This window comes from Crocodylus siamensis, chromosome 7 (genome assembly GCF_052110815.1).
Source record: "Crocodylus siamensis isolate JL-2025a chromosome 7, ASM5211081v1, whole genome shotgun sequence".
In the NCBI taxonomy this organism is placed as follows: Eukaryota; Metazoa; Chordata; order Crocodylia; family Crocodylidae; genus Crocodylus; species Crocodylus siamensis.
Window position 1 is genome coordinate 62,319,976 of NC_143401.1, and position 12,596 is coordinate 62,332,571.

General features: G+C 44.0%; 1 protein-coding gene and 1 long non-coding RNA gene across 6 annotated transcripts in view; one reads left to right on the forward strand and one right to left on the reverse strand.

The window, feature by feature from the left end:
* PRKG1 (protein kinase cGMP-dependent 1) overlaps positions 1-12,596 on the reverse strand; it is a 1,074,795-nt gene that overhangs the window by 245,182 nt on the left and 817,017 nt on the right. The window lies entirely within an intron of this gene.
* LOC149859873 (uncharacterized) lies at positions 1,588-11,660 on the forward strand. Its single transcript, XR_016443507.1, has 3 exons — positions 1,588-1,714; positions 6,760-6,819; positions 8,426-11,660. It is a non-coding gene; the product is annotated as an uncharacterized LOC149859873 (long non-coding RNA).

The window sequence follows — 12,596 nt, forward strand, 5'->3', positions numbered from 1 at the left end:
CCTCAGCCTGGCAAAGGATATTTGTACCTGAAAGCTTGCAAAAAAAATGCTTCCAACTATTTGAGTTGGTCTAATAAAAGATATTGGATTTACCCAAATAACCTTGTTCGCCTATGTCCTTAGACCCACATGGCTACAACCTACACCCCTGTAAATGCTTTATGCATTCAATGTACTGTTTTCCAGTATGGGTTCCCAGCTTTGTTAAATTTGGTGCTAAAGAGTTATATTTAACTGATGCAAAAGGAAACTATTTTCCTTTTGCATCAGTTAAATGGAAAATTATAAAATAGGGAGGTTACTTTTTAGTTGTTTAGAAAAATTTTAACCTGACTAAACTGTTCGTTATAATGGTAGCAACACAGAGTGTACACCTCTGAGTTTGTATGCATGCACATACATATGTAAAGACTGGAGAAGCATATATCTTGCTTGATTTTTAGTTTAAGTAGAGTAAATGCAAGAATGATGTTAAAAGTTTTCATTAAATGGAGCTTTCCTTTCCTGCATCTTGAACTTCACTAAAGTATTTTTTTCTTTTATAAGGAAAGAAGGTGAATGAGTACTGATTTTCCTTCCAGAAATCTTTCAATTAACCCCACAAGTATGAAACTGGCAATCAATTTCTTAGAAAAATGAAAATTGCAAACAATGATAATCAACATATTTTGTTGCATATATTTTTTCTTAATTTGCCACACACGTCTTAAGCTTATTCAGATGATTAGCTGTATTGCCATAAGGAACAAAACTAATTTTCTAGTTTATTACAGGAAATAAAAATGCATATTAATTGGAGATATTCAGAGACTCTTCCAATAACCTAGAGAGAGACACATTTTCTTTCAGAGATATGAATCAAGAAATATAGTCTTCGCAAGTGCAAATAGCTGCTTTGTAAAAAGTCAATGAGACTTGATACTATGACTTGGCAACAGAACAGACCTCAAAAGTCCCCTAATTATCCATCATTAACTTGATTTTACCTGAAATCATTATTCTTCTCAACCTAGAACATGATTTTATCAGTTTCTTTTGGCTTTGCATTCTCTAGCTTTCAAAACATAAAAATGTGGTTACCTAAGGATATCAAGCAGGTTAAATACTTGCTAAGAAGAATTAGGATTCTCTTCCTACATCTATAGATTTTGCCAGCTAACATCTTAATTACAATCTCTCAATAACTGTAAAATAAGCAAATTGTAGATTTTATCAGCCTGATGATGATACTGCTTGGTTTTCAATTATGCTCTTAATTACACCAGTCACCATATCATGGAATTACATTGGTATGCCAAAGTGAAAAAATTGGCCCAGAATGCATAGGTTTTATGTATTAGTCATGTGGTGTTTTATAAATTATGCCACCTTTTTGGGAAAATAGAAATAGTATTCTTAGTAATTTCTCATACAAACTAAAAGTATATTAGTTGATACTTAACAGAGACTTTTAAAATGGAGTAATAGACCTGAAGCAGGGTAGCAACTTCCTGACTGTTAAAAAAAAAAAAAGAAATCTACTAAATTATTTTTAAAAGTCTGTTTCCATAAATGTGAGGAAATGCAAAATTCCTCAGACGGCATGAAACGTGCATCGCGGAGACCAACTGGCGGCTGCAGGAATGGTGCTTCGAGGAGGGCTTCCTCAGCCACAACCGGCACATCACGACAAGAGACATGCTGGAATGAGACAGGCTCCACCTTTCCCCTAAAGGTAAGCGTGTGTTCTCTTCTAGGTTGGCGGGCCTCCTCCAGCGGGCTTTAAACTAGGCTTGTCGGGGGAAGGGGAAGATGAGGGCGGAGGAAACATCAGACTGCCAGACCAAACAGCACCCACAACTACAGCCCAGCCCAGACCGACAAGCGAACCAATCAAACAGGTAAGAGGGAGGGGCCAGGGTAATGCTGGAACTAGGGGGTCAGTACACACACCCACAGGAGGCCTCAAATGCCTCTACACAAACGCTCATAGTATGGGCAACAAGCAGGAGGAACTCACCCTCTTGCTGGCTGAAACCAGCCAGGACATAGTGGAGATTACAGAAATGTGGTGGGATGAAATGCATGATTGGGCAGTCAATGTCAAGGGCTATAGGCTGTACAGGAGGGACAGGACAGGAAAGAGAGGTGGGGGCGTGGTGCTCTACATTAAGGAGGAATACACATCTTGTTAATTAGCAAGGAGTCAGGGGAGGGGCACTCTGAAGTGTTTTGGGTTAGAGTACAAGGCAGTCGATGGGAAAGGGACTTAACGGTGGGAGTCTACTACAGACCTCCCAACCAGGGGGAAGAGCTTGACCAGGAATTCTTGGGTCAGCTCACAGAGGTAGTGAAGGCTAAGGATGCAGTAGTCATGGGGGACCTGAACTTCCCGGACATCTGCTGGGGGGAGCAGTCAGCCAGGTCTGAATGCTCACGTAGGTTCTTGGCCAGAGTGCAGGACCTCCATCTAACCCAGGAGGTGCACAGCCCCACCAGGGGGGACACCTTGTTGGACCTAGTGCTGGCCACGGGTGATGACCTGGTGAGGGGGCTGTGGGTGCTCGACCACCTGGGTGACAGCGATCATCGCCTGCTGGAATTCACCATCCAGCACAAGGTGGCAAAGGTGTGCAGTAAGGCAGCGGCCCTAGATTTTAGGAGGGCAGACTTCAGTGAGCTAAGGAGGATAGTTGGAGAAGTGCTGAGGTCCCGGAGGGGAGGGAAGCCAGGTGTCCAAGGAGAGTGGTCGCTCCTTAAGGAGACGATCCTCCGAGCCCAAAGGAAGGTAATCCCAACGAGGATCAAAGGGAGCAGGAGAGCACACAAGCCTCCATGGCTCACCAAAAGCATCTGGGAGTGTCTCCTTGCTAAAAAGGAGGCTTACACCCAATGGAAGGAAGGGGTTATCACCAGGGAGGGCTATTCTGTAGTTGCTCAGGGATGTAGGGGGGTAGTTAGGAAGGCCAAGGCAGAGATGGAACTGGGGCTAGCTTCCCAGATTAAGGACAATAAGAAGTCCTTTTTTAAATACATAGCGGGTAAAAAGAAGGTCCCGGGTAATGTGGGGCCCTTGCAAGATGCCATGGGAAACTTGGTCGTCACACCAGACGGCAAAGGTAACATGTTTAATGATTTCTTTGCCTCTGTCTTCCTAAGTAGGGACCAGAACAGTCACCTCCCTGCTGGGCCCCCCTCGGGCCCCAGGGGAGGCGCACCTGGGCCACAGGTCAGCGAGGATTTAGTTAGGGAGCTTCTGGAGAGGTTGGACGTATTCAAGTCAGCCAGCCCGGATGATCTCCACCCTAGAGTTCTAAAGGAACTGGCCGAGGTCATTGCAAGTCCCTGGCACGGCTTTACAAGCACTTGTGGTGCTCCGGTGAGGTACCAGAGGACTGGAAGAAGGCCAACATGGTCCCCATCTTCAAAAAAGGCAGGAAGGAGGCTTCGAGGAAACTATAGGCCGGTTAGTCTCACCTCGATCCTAGGCAAGCTGTTCGAGAAAATCATGCTGGCACACATCCAGGAGGGGCCAGCAGGGGACTGCATGCTTAGGGGCAACCAACATGGGTTCATCAGTGGTAGGTCCTGTCAGACCAACCTGGTGGCCTTTATGATCAGGGGTAGCAGTGGATATAATCTTCCTGGACTTCCGGAAGGCTTTTGACACTGTCTCTCACCCTGTTCTCATTAAGAGACTGGGGGGCTGTGGTGTAGACACCCACACAGTCAAATGGGTCGCCAACTGACTGGTGGGGCGCACCCAGAGGGTGGTAGTGGGTTCCGCAGGGCTCGGTCCTCGGGCCCGCACTGTTCAACATCTTCATCAGCGATTTGGATGAGGGGGTAAAAAGCACCCTGTTCAAATTTGCTGATGACACTAAGATGTGGGGGGACGTGGGCACATTGGAGGGATGCACGAGGCTACAATCAGACCTAGACAGGTTACAAGGGTGGGCGGACGAGAATAGGATGGGCTTCAACACAGACTAGTGCAAGGTGATTCACCTCGGGAGGAACAACCGGCACCATACCTACAGGTTGGGGAACTCCCCTCTTGTCAGCACGGAGGCGGAAAGGGATCTGGGGGTCATCATTGACTCCAAGATGAACATGGGCCGGCAGTGTGGGGAGGCAGTAAGGAAGGCCAACCGCACCTTGGCATGCATCCACAGATGCATCTCGAGCAGGTCCAAGGAGGTGATCCTCCCCCTCTATGCGGCACTGGTCAGGCCGCAGCTGGAGTACTGCATCCAGTTCTGGGCGCCGCACTTCAAGAGGGATGTGGACAGCATGGAGAGGGTGCAGAGGAGGGCCACTCATATGATCAGGGGACAGCAGGGCAGGCCCTATGAGGACAGGCTGCGGGACCTGAACCTGTTCAGCCTCCACAAGAGAAGGCTGAGGGGGGATCTTGTGGCCTGTTATAAACTAGTCAGGGGGGATCAGCAGGCATTGGGGAAGTCACTGTTTTCCTGAGCACCGCCAGGAGTGACCAGGAATAACGGTCACAAGCTGGCAGAGGGTAGGTTTAGGTTAGACATCAGGAGGCGCTACTCCACGGTCAGGGCGGCTAGGGTCTGGAACCAGCTCCCAAGAGAAGTGGTGCAGGCTCCTACCCTGGGGGTGTTTAAGAGGAGGCTAGATGAACATCTTGCTGGGGTCATTTGACCCCAGTATTCTTTCCTGCCATGGCAGGGGGTCGGACTACATGATCTGCTCAGGTCCCTTCCGATCCTAGAAACTATGAAACTATGAAACTATAAGTCTCCTAAAAAAGTACTAAATAAGAAAAGCCATTTTTCACTAACATCAATTTGTCATTTTACCATAAGAATCTTCTTTGCTTTCAAAATGGCAAATTTCTGCCTTCAAGAAATCTGGAAAGAATTTCACAACTCAGCAGTTTGAATAACTCCACCTTACATTCACTGCCAGCAGAAACAAAATGTTACTCTTGGATTCATAGCACAAATACTGACAAATTTCCAGTTTTTAAATGCAAAGACTTATAGAAACAAATGGAAGTTTAGTACAATTCTAGGTTTGTTTTTCAGGAAGCGGTCATAATGTTACTGAATACAAAGTTTTATTAGAACAATACTCTGAATATAACCTACTACAGTCTTCTAGCCACCTGACAATGGACCATTAAATTAAATAAAATTGCCTTATGAATTGAGAAACCCAAGAAAGTTCCAATTACTAAAACAGAGGTACAGACAGAAAAAAACAACCTGGTCATTCTGTAATAATAGTGTGTTTTTAATTGGTTTCTACTGCAATGTTCAATGAATTGCATGACTCCTTAATTAACTGAAATAATGTTATGTTTTACTTTACAATATACATCAGGCATGTCTACATGATACACTAACTGCTCAGTAGCCTAATACTGTGCAGTACAGCGCCACGGCAGAAACAGTGCTAATATGTTAATGTGCAGTATTATTAGGCTACTGTGCAGTAGCATCACTAAAAAGGCATTTCCCGGCACTACTACATAGTAACTCCAGTTACTGCACATTTATTTAGTAGTGAATTATACAAGTACTAAAAAAATGTGCAGTAACCACTGTGCATTAATGAAAGTGTAGACACACCCACCAATAGCACAATCTTGAGCAGAAAAACAAAGTGATAGTCTGAAATATATTCTAGGCCTGACTCAACCTACAGCTCCACAAGGGGCCATAATTCTACTCTCAAAGGGAAGCTGAAGATATCCTTGGCATGGGGAAATCCCACAGTAAGATAAAGCTCACTTAGCCATAGAAAATCATATTTAATTCAGGTTTTGTTTTATGCAATACTCAAATATCTTGTGTTGCATAAGTCAACTCTTGGACTTAGAAACATATTCATATATAGAATCAACTCCCTATCTGAAATGGAGCCAGGATTTCACATGCACGATCACCTATAAGCAATAGCACTATAACGTAAATCTCACATGTATTTGTTGCAGCAGGAGTCTTGTCTCTATTGTGCTCTGTAGAAACAGCACACCAGTGACCTATCCCTCCCACAGATCCTTCCTTTGCCTCTCGTAGCACTTCAATGGGTTGATTTAATTATGTGTTGAATAGTACTAGCAAGAGTTATTATAGGATCTTAGAGCAGAAATTGGAAATCATTCCTTCAAATAAGAGACAAACACATACATCCCAGGATACCGTTCTGTTAGGAAATAGGATTAATTACCTAAAATGAGATTTAGTAAGGAGCTTCTCCTCAAACTAAACACAGACCAAAAATGTTTTTGAGCTTCAAAAAATTCCAGCTAATCATTTAGCTAGATGCTTCTGCATTTCTTTTCCCTAGCTAGGGCCACAAACAGTAAAACAAGTATGGTTTGATAAACTTCCAGTTACGGATGCATCTTTGTGTCAGTCCCAAGATTTCTGATTTCTGAATGTTCTCTCAGATATATTTATAATTTTTAGTTTTTAATACAAGCTGATGGCTACTACCTAATACAAATCACAAGTTCTATTTACTTTGTATTTGTGTGTACCTGCTATTACAATATCTGAGTTCCCAACAACTATTTATCCTCCCAACAAAAGAAGTATGCAAAAGATGTACCATCATTATGGGTGGAGAATGTGAGTTTATGGGCATGCAAAAACTTACTGCGGGATAAAAACAGGCCTATCTCCTTTACCATGCTCATGGTGTTCACATGCATGCTTTTAATCCATAGTAACTTGTCCCCCTTCAACTGAGGGCTAAACTATAGGATTGGTTGTATCAAGGTTTACTTTTCACTTATTGTAGGGTAAGAGTGTGCACCTGTGTAGTGACCAGAAAGTGACTCTACCTTACCCTGTGGAAAAGGTTTGTATGTTCATACTCTAAGTGACTTGTCCAAGATCACAAAGGAAATCAATAGCAAAGCAGAAACATTTTTCCTAATCTTTCAATCACTATGTTAATGTCCTAACTCATCCTTTCCTTTTAGTTACTACAACAATCTTCAGTTTCTTAACTAGCTAGCAATACTTTAATTTAATCAAATGTCACGTATTTAGTGTGTGTGCAAACATTCAAATGAACCAGCAGAAGTAAAGCAGTTTTGTCTGAGCAGTAGGAAACATTACCAGGAGAAGCCTACGTAAGTGTACAGGGAGGCCAGCTCCACGCTGCAGACACCCTGTGCCATGGAAGACATCCAGGCAAGTCAGGGAGCACCACAGCATGCACGACAGCATGCTTTGCCCATCTGGCTGGGTACAGCTGACAGCACTGAGGACACAGGTTAGGGCTGACTGGATGTCTGCCTGAACAGAACATGGTCCTCACACCACCCTCTCCCCCCGTCTCAGCTCTCATGCTTTCAGAGCAGACCTGGAGTGGGACTGCTGCATTTTCAAGCCTGTCAATTTCCCCTTGAGGAGCCACCGATGGATCCCTGCCCCTTTGGCACTAGCTGTTCCAGTGCAGATCAGGTTGGGTGCTGGCAGGGTGGGTGATGGTTGAGTGCTCCATTTAGCTACAGGAAGTGAGGTCTGACCATCACAGGAGCAGGGCTTGGCCCATACTGTTCCAGGGGCAGTGGACCTGGTGGAAGGGCTTTGCCCACTGGTCTGTGCTGGTGGTCTCTGTTCCAAGAGGGGACCTGTCAATGCTGTTTGGGTATAGGGGGATGGGGTCTGGCAGGTCCCTGCTCCCTCCTAACTCATCCCTCTTGTATTCAAACAGCATTGCCAGGCCCCTGCCAGAATGAAGTCCACCAACACAGATGGGCTGTTTAGGTAAAGGTTCAGGCAGGGCAGACTGGAGGACTCTGAGAGCAGTTGCGGTGGGCTGGTCTGTGTTGTATATGGGTGGAGTCGAATCAGGTCTAACGGTTTTGTTTCCAGGGGTTGCTGGCAAGTCTGGGGAGGTGCTGGCAAGCTGAGGTAGTTAAATGCTGCACAGCCCCAGGACTCAGAAGAGGGGCTGGGATTTCCCAGCCCCAAGGCTGACAAGGGGAGGGGGTCTGCTCTATGACCCGGCTGGAGCAGCAGAGTCCGGTTGAGTCACAGACTGTCTCCCTGGAGGGAGGTGTGGACAGAGCACTGCACGCTGACAGAAGTTTCTACTGGACCTGACACTCTGGGGCTGGTAGAAACTGTTTGAATGCTTGTTCACTTAACTGAGATTCCACCACTAGAAATGTAAGGCCTATCTGAGCACACAGACATTTGCAAACTTGAAACTTGAATACCAACAACAGTTTTTATGTAAATATTTTCACAATTTTTTCTTCTTGAATTTTATTCACCATCTTGCTATACAGTAGTAGTCAGTAACCCATGCTCTTTTACTACTCCAGTCTTCCCTAACATATTGCCCTACAAATAGCTATGATCATGCCAGTCAGAAACTAGTCCCCCTCCTCCCTACCCTCCCAATTATTATAAAGATTTTCTGGATTTTTTTTTTCTTTCTTTTTCTCTAGGGGTAGAAACAGGCTGTCAGCTATATTGAGATCAGGAGACTTCTTGACACCACAGCTGTGAATTCTGACCTAACTATGGGAAATGGGAATATGAAAAATGAAGCAGGCTGTACTTGTCATAGCCCCTAAGCATACGGAATCATCATGGCAGCTAATATTTCACTTCTAATACCAAACATCTGTTATCAAAGCTGTACACAGCTGATGAAGAATCAAATAGCCTGAGTCAAGGGATCAAAGTGCTCTTTATGGAGTATAATAAGAGGCCACAGAGCAAAACAGAACATGATTCCATCTACTCTGACCTTTGCCCTTGCATCTGCTGTGTAATTCAAAAAATGACTAAGATTTATACACTACACAGCTGGATTTTCTTGTTGTTGTCAAATACTGGTGTTGTGTTTGACTGAAGAAAAAGGCGCTAAGAAAATTATTGGCACAAATCAGCTTTGTGCTTTTTTCATTCTCTGTCTCTTCCTTTCAAAGTTCCCTCCATTTTTATGAGCATCCTTAATATTAGTATTTCTTTCTCCCAAGCTATTTCCTGTAATTTTTATTTAAAATTTAGGTTACTACAGGAATCAGCTCAACTCAGACCAAAACTGCAGATGACATGGATCATTTTAGATTCCTTATACAACAACGCTGGAGTCAGTTGGAGATTTAAGTAGGCTTGGCCTACAGTCAAGTGTGTCAGACTCATCTGGCCCTAGAGGCCAGAGGAGTTGTGAGGAGCCAGTGCATGGGCAAGATCAAGCCCACAGATCCTTCCTCCACAAACCAACATTGGATCAGTACACAGTGGGCACATCTACACATGCAATTAATGCTATTTGGCTTTACTATGTAGTAAATCTAATGTGCAGTAAATTAATTTGTTGTGCAGTAAGTGCCTGCACATGTAGATGGTGATGCTTTACTGTGCAGTAGATTAGTGTACTGTGCTGTAAAGCATCTCATGTAGACACAGCCAGTGCCCACTCTGGATAGTCAGGGACTCACTCCAGCCAGCGTGGGACCTGCACTGCATGTGGCACCTGCTCCAGAACCACACATCATGTGGTACACATCCCAGATTGGCTCCACATTCAGTGGACCTACTGGGGCAGGCACTGTGTACAGTATGAGCTCCAGACATGCTGGAGTGGGCACCACATGCAGCACAAGTCTTGGACTGGCCAGAGCAGGCACCACACGCAGTGGGGGTCCTGGGCCAGTCAGAGCAGACACCACATGTAGTATAGAACCCAGGCCAGCCAGAATGGATACCGCATGTGTCCTGAGCCCTGCACTTGGGGCTGGCCTCTTGTGCAATGTGGGTAGCAGCCAGTTCTACCTGAGGCAGCAGGGGCAGCAGCAGAGGCCAATGATGGGGGTCTGTCAGCCAGATCCAGTCCACAGGCTATATCTTTGACACCCCTGGATTACAGAAATGGGCTTTGCTCATCTTCTCCTTTTCCAGATCCTCAATCACCTGGTGACATAAAACACCTAAAGAAATTACAATGGGGATTATAGAACCTAAAAGTGCCATACTGGATCAGACCAATTGTCCATCTAGTCCAATCTGTGTCTGACAGTAGCAGAAATGGATGCTATAGAGAGAAAGTATGGAACAGATATGTCTAAAGTGATCTATCGCCTATTCAATATCTTTCATAGCATCCACCGTTATTTTTTTTGAGATGCCAGAGACAACATCTCCAACCATTTCATTCAGTAGTCATTAATAGCTCTAACCTCCATTAATTTATCCTGTCCCTTTTTGAACTCAGTTATGCTATCTGCTTCCACCACCTCCTGTGCAAATAAATTTGGTAAGTTAACTGCATTTTGTTAAAAAGTACGTTCACTTCTTAGTTTTCAACCTGTTATCTACTTATTCCAGTGGGTGCCCCTTAGTTACAGTATTTTGTGACTTGGTGAATGATAGCTCCCTGTTCACTTGGTCCACATCCTTCATGATTTTATAGACCTCTATCATATCCCACCTCTGTCCTCTCCTTTCCATCCCCAACATCTCACATATCCCTGTGCAACTTCCAACTCCTCATGCAACTATTATGCTGAGCTTAAAGGTCATGGCGGCCACCTTTAGATGTAGGAACAATTTCTTGGGTGCTGATATAGCACAACACAACTTGCTGAAGCCCTGAGGTATCTTGGAACTGTATCCAAGGCCAAACCAATACCAAGAGTGAGGGAATGTGAACAGATCTGGCCCCTTTGTTAAATATTTAAAAGCTGTGAAATTCTAAGTATAAAGCATCACACTCTAATTCCCTGGTGCATTTATTTAGCATGGTAAGATTTTAGTGGGAAAACTGAAAGTTGTATTCATGCCGTTTTGGAACCAGAAGGAAAGGGAATTTACTGTCCCCTTGTGACTGTTTAGAATCATATTGACATTCCCATAAATCCAGCCTATAAAGCAATCTATCTTTGCTCACTTGCAGCAAATACCAGCTTGCTCTTTTAACATGTGCATTGTCTACTCCTTATAATATTTAAGTATTGCTCTGCTTAGAGTAGTCAAACTGACACAAACTGACAAAAGAAATGCATTACAAATGAGAATTATTGAGAATCCCCTCTCTCTGTACAATTTAATAGATAATTTCAGCTTCTGAATAGAATTTTGAGACCAGCCATAAACTTGTGCGTTGTTTCACCAGCCATAGCAGAGTTATAAAGCATTGTGTATCAGTTTAAGGCCCATATTTATTTTGCCTACAAGGACAAACCAAAATCATCTGGAACTAGGAAATAATTCCCTTAGGTTTCCCTGCTTTAACTAGATAAGTAAAGAGAGGGTAAACCTGTATCCTTAGTTCCAACTTCCTTTTCCATTTTTATCCTGTTCCTAGACAGCTGTGTTAAAGATGGGAACCTGTTAAGCCTTTACAGAACATAGTACCTCTTCCTTCTCAAATTAATCAACAGTATGAAATTATACAAAATGTTTAAATTCTCAAGTAGAATAATAGGCTGACTTGAAATTTCTGGAGAAAGAATGTAATTTTCTGTTAATTTCTTACACTTTTAAAGAGTAATTTCTTTACAAAGTTTCCAAACCAGACAAATCATATGTACCTCCAAGATGAGGAAAAAAATAGAGGTGCGTGATTTTTTTCTAGCTTTGCTACATCAAGTATTGAAAAATGATGTTTAAATAAAGCAAGCACCTGAGAATGTTTTATTTCATTCCAGATACCTGTGATTATTATTCATGCAAAGCCTCCCAATAATGACTGAAATTTAAATAATAAAAAAATAAATCTTGCTCAAGTTGCTAATGTCATTCTCAATGAAATACGTCAAATACCCAGCTGGCACAGGCTTGAGCTTCTGTCTAATATACAGACAGAATATTTTTTGCCATTATATATATGCTATTCTGAAAAATAATAATCTTGCCTGAATTATATATATTTACTACTATTTTTGATAGCAGGATTCTTGTTTCTGATATATATATATACACAAACCATTTTATATATATATATAGTTTCATAGTTTCATAGTTTCATAGTAGCTAGAGTCGGAAGGGACCTAGGTAGATCATCTAGTCCGACCCCCTGCCTTGGCAGGAAAGAGCACCGGGGTCAGATGACCCCGGCAAGGTGCTCATCTAACTTCCTTTTAAAAATCCGCAGGCTAGGAGCCTGCACCACTTCCCCTGGAAGCCGGTTCCAGGCCCTAGCCGCCCTGACTGTGAAGTAGCGCCTCCTAATATCTAATCTAAACTTACCCTCCGACAGCTTGTGACCATTATTCCTGGTCACTCCTGGCAGCGCACGGGGGAACAGGGACTCCCCCAATACCTGCTGATCCCCCCTGACCAGTTTGTAGCAGGCCACAAGGTCCCCCCTTAACCTTCTCTTGTGGAGGCTAAACAGGTTCAGGTCCCGTAGCCTCTCCTCATAAGGCCTGCCCTGCTGACCCCTGATCATACGAGTGGCCCTCCTCTGAACTCTTTCCATATTGTCCACGTCCCTCTTGAAGTGTGGCGCCCAGAACTGGACGCAGTACTCCAGCTGCAGCCTGACCAGTGCCGCATAGAGGGGGAGGATCACCTCCCTGGACCTGCTTGAGATGCATCTGTGGATGCATGACAGGGTACGGTTGGCCTTCTTGACTGCCTCCCCACACTGCCGGCCCATGTTCATCG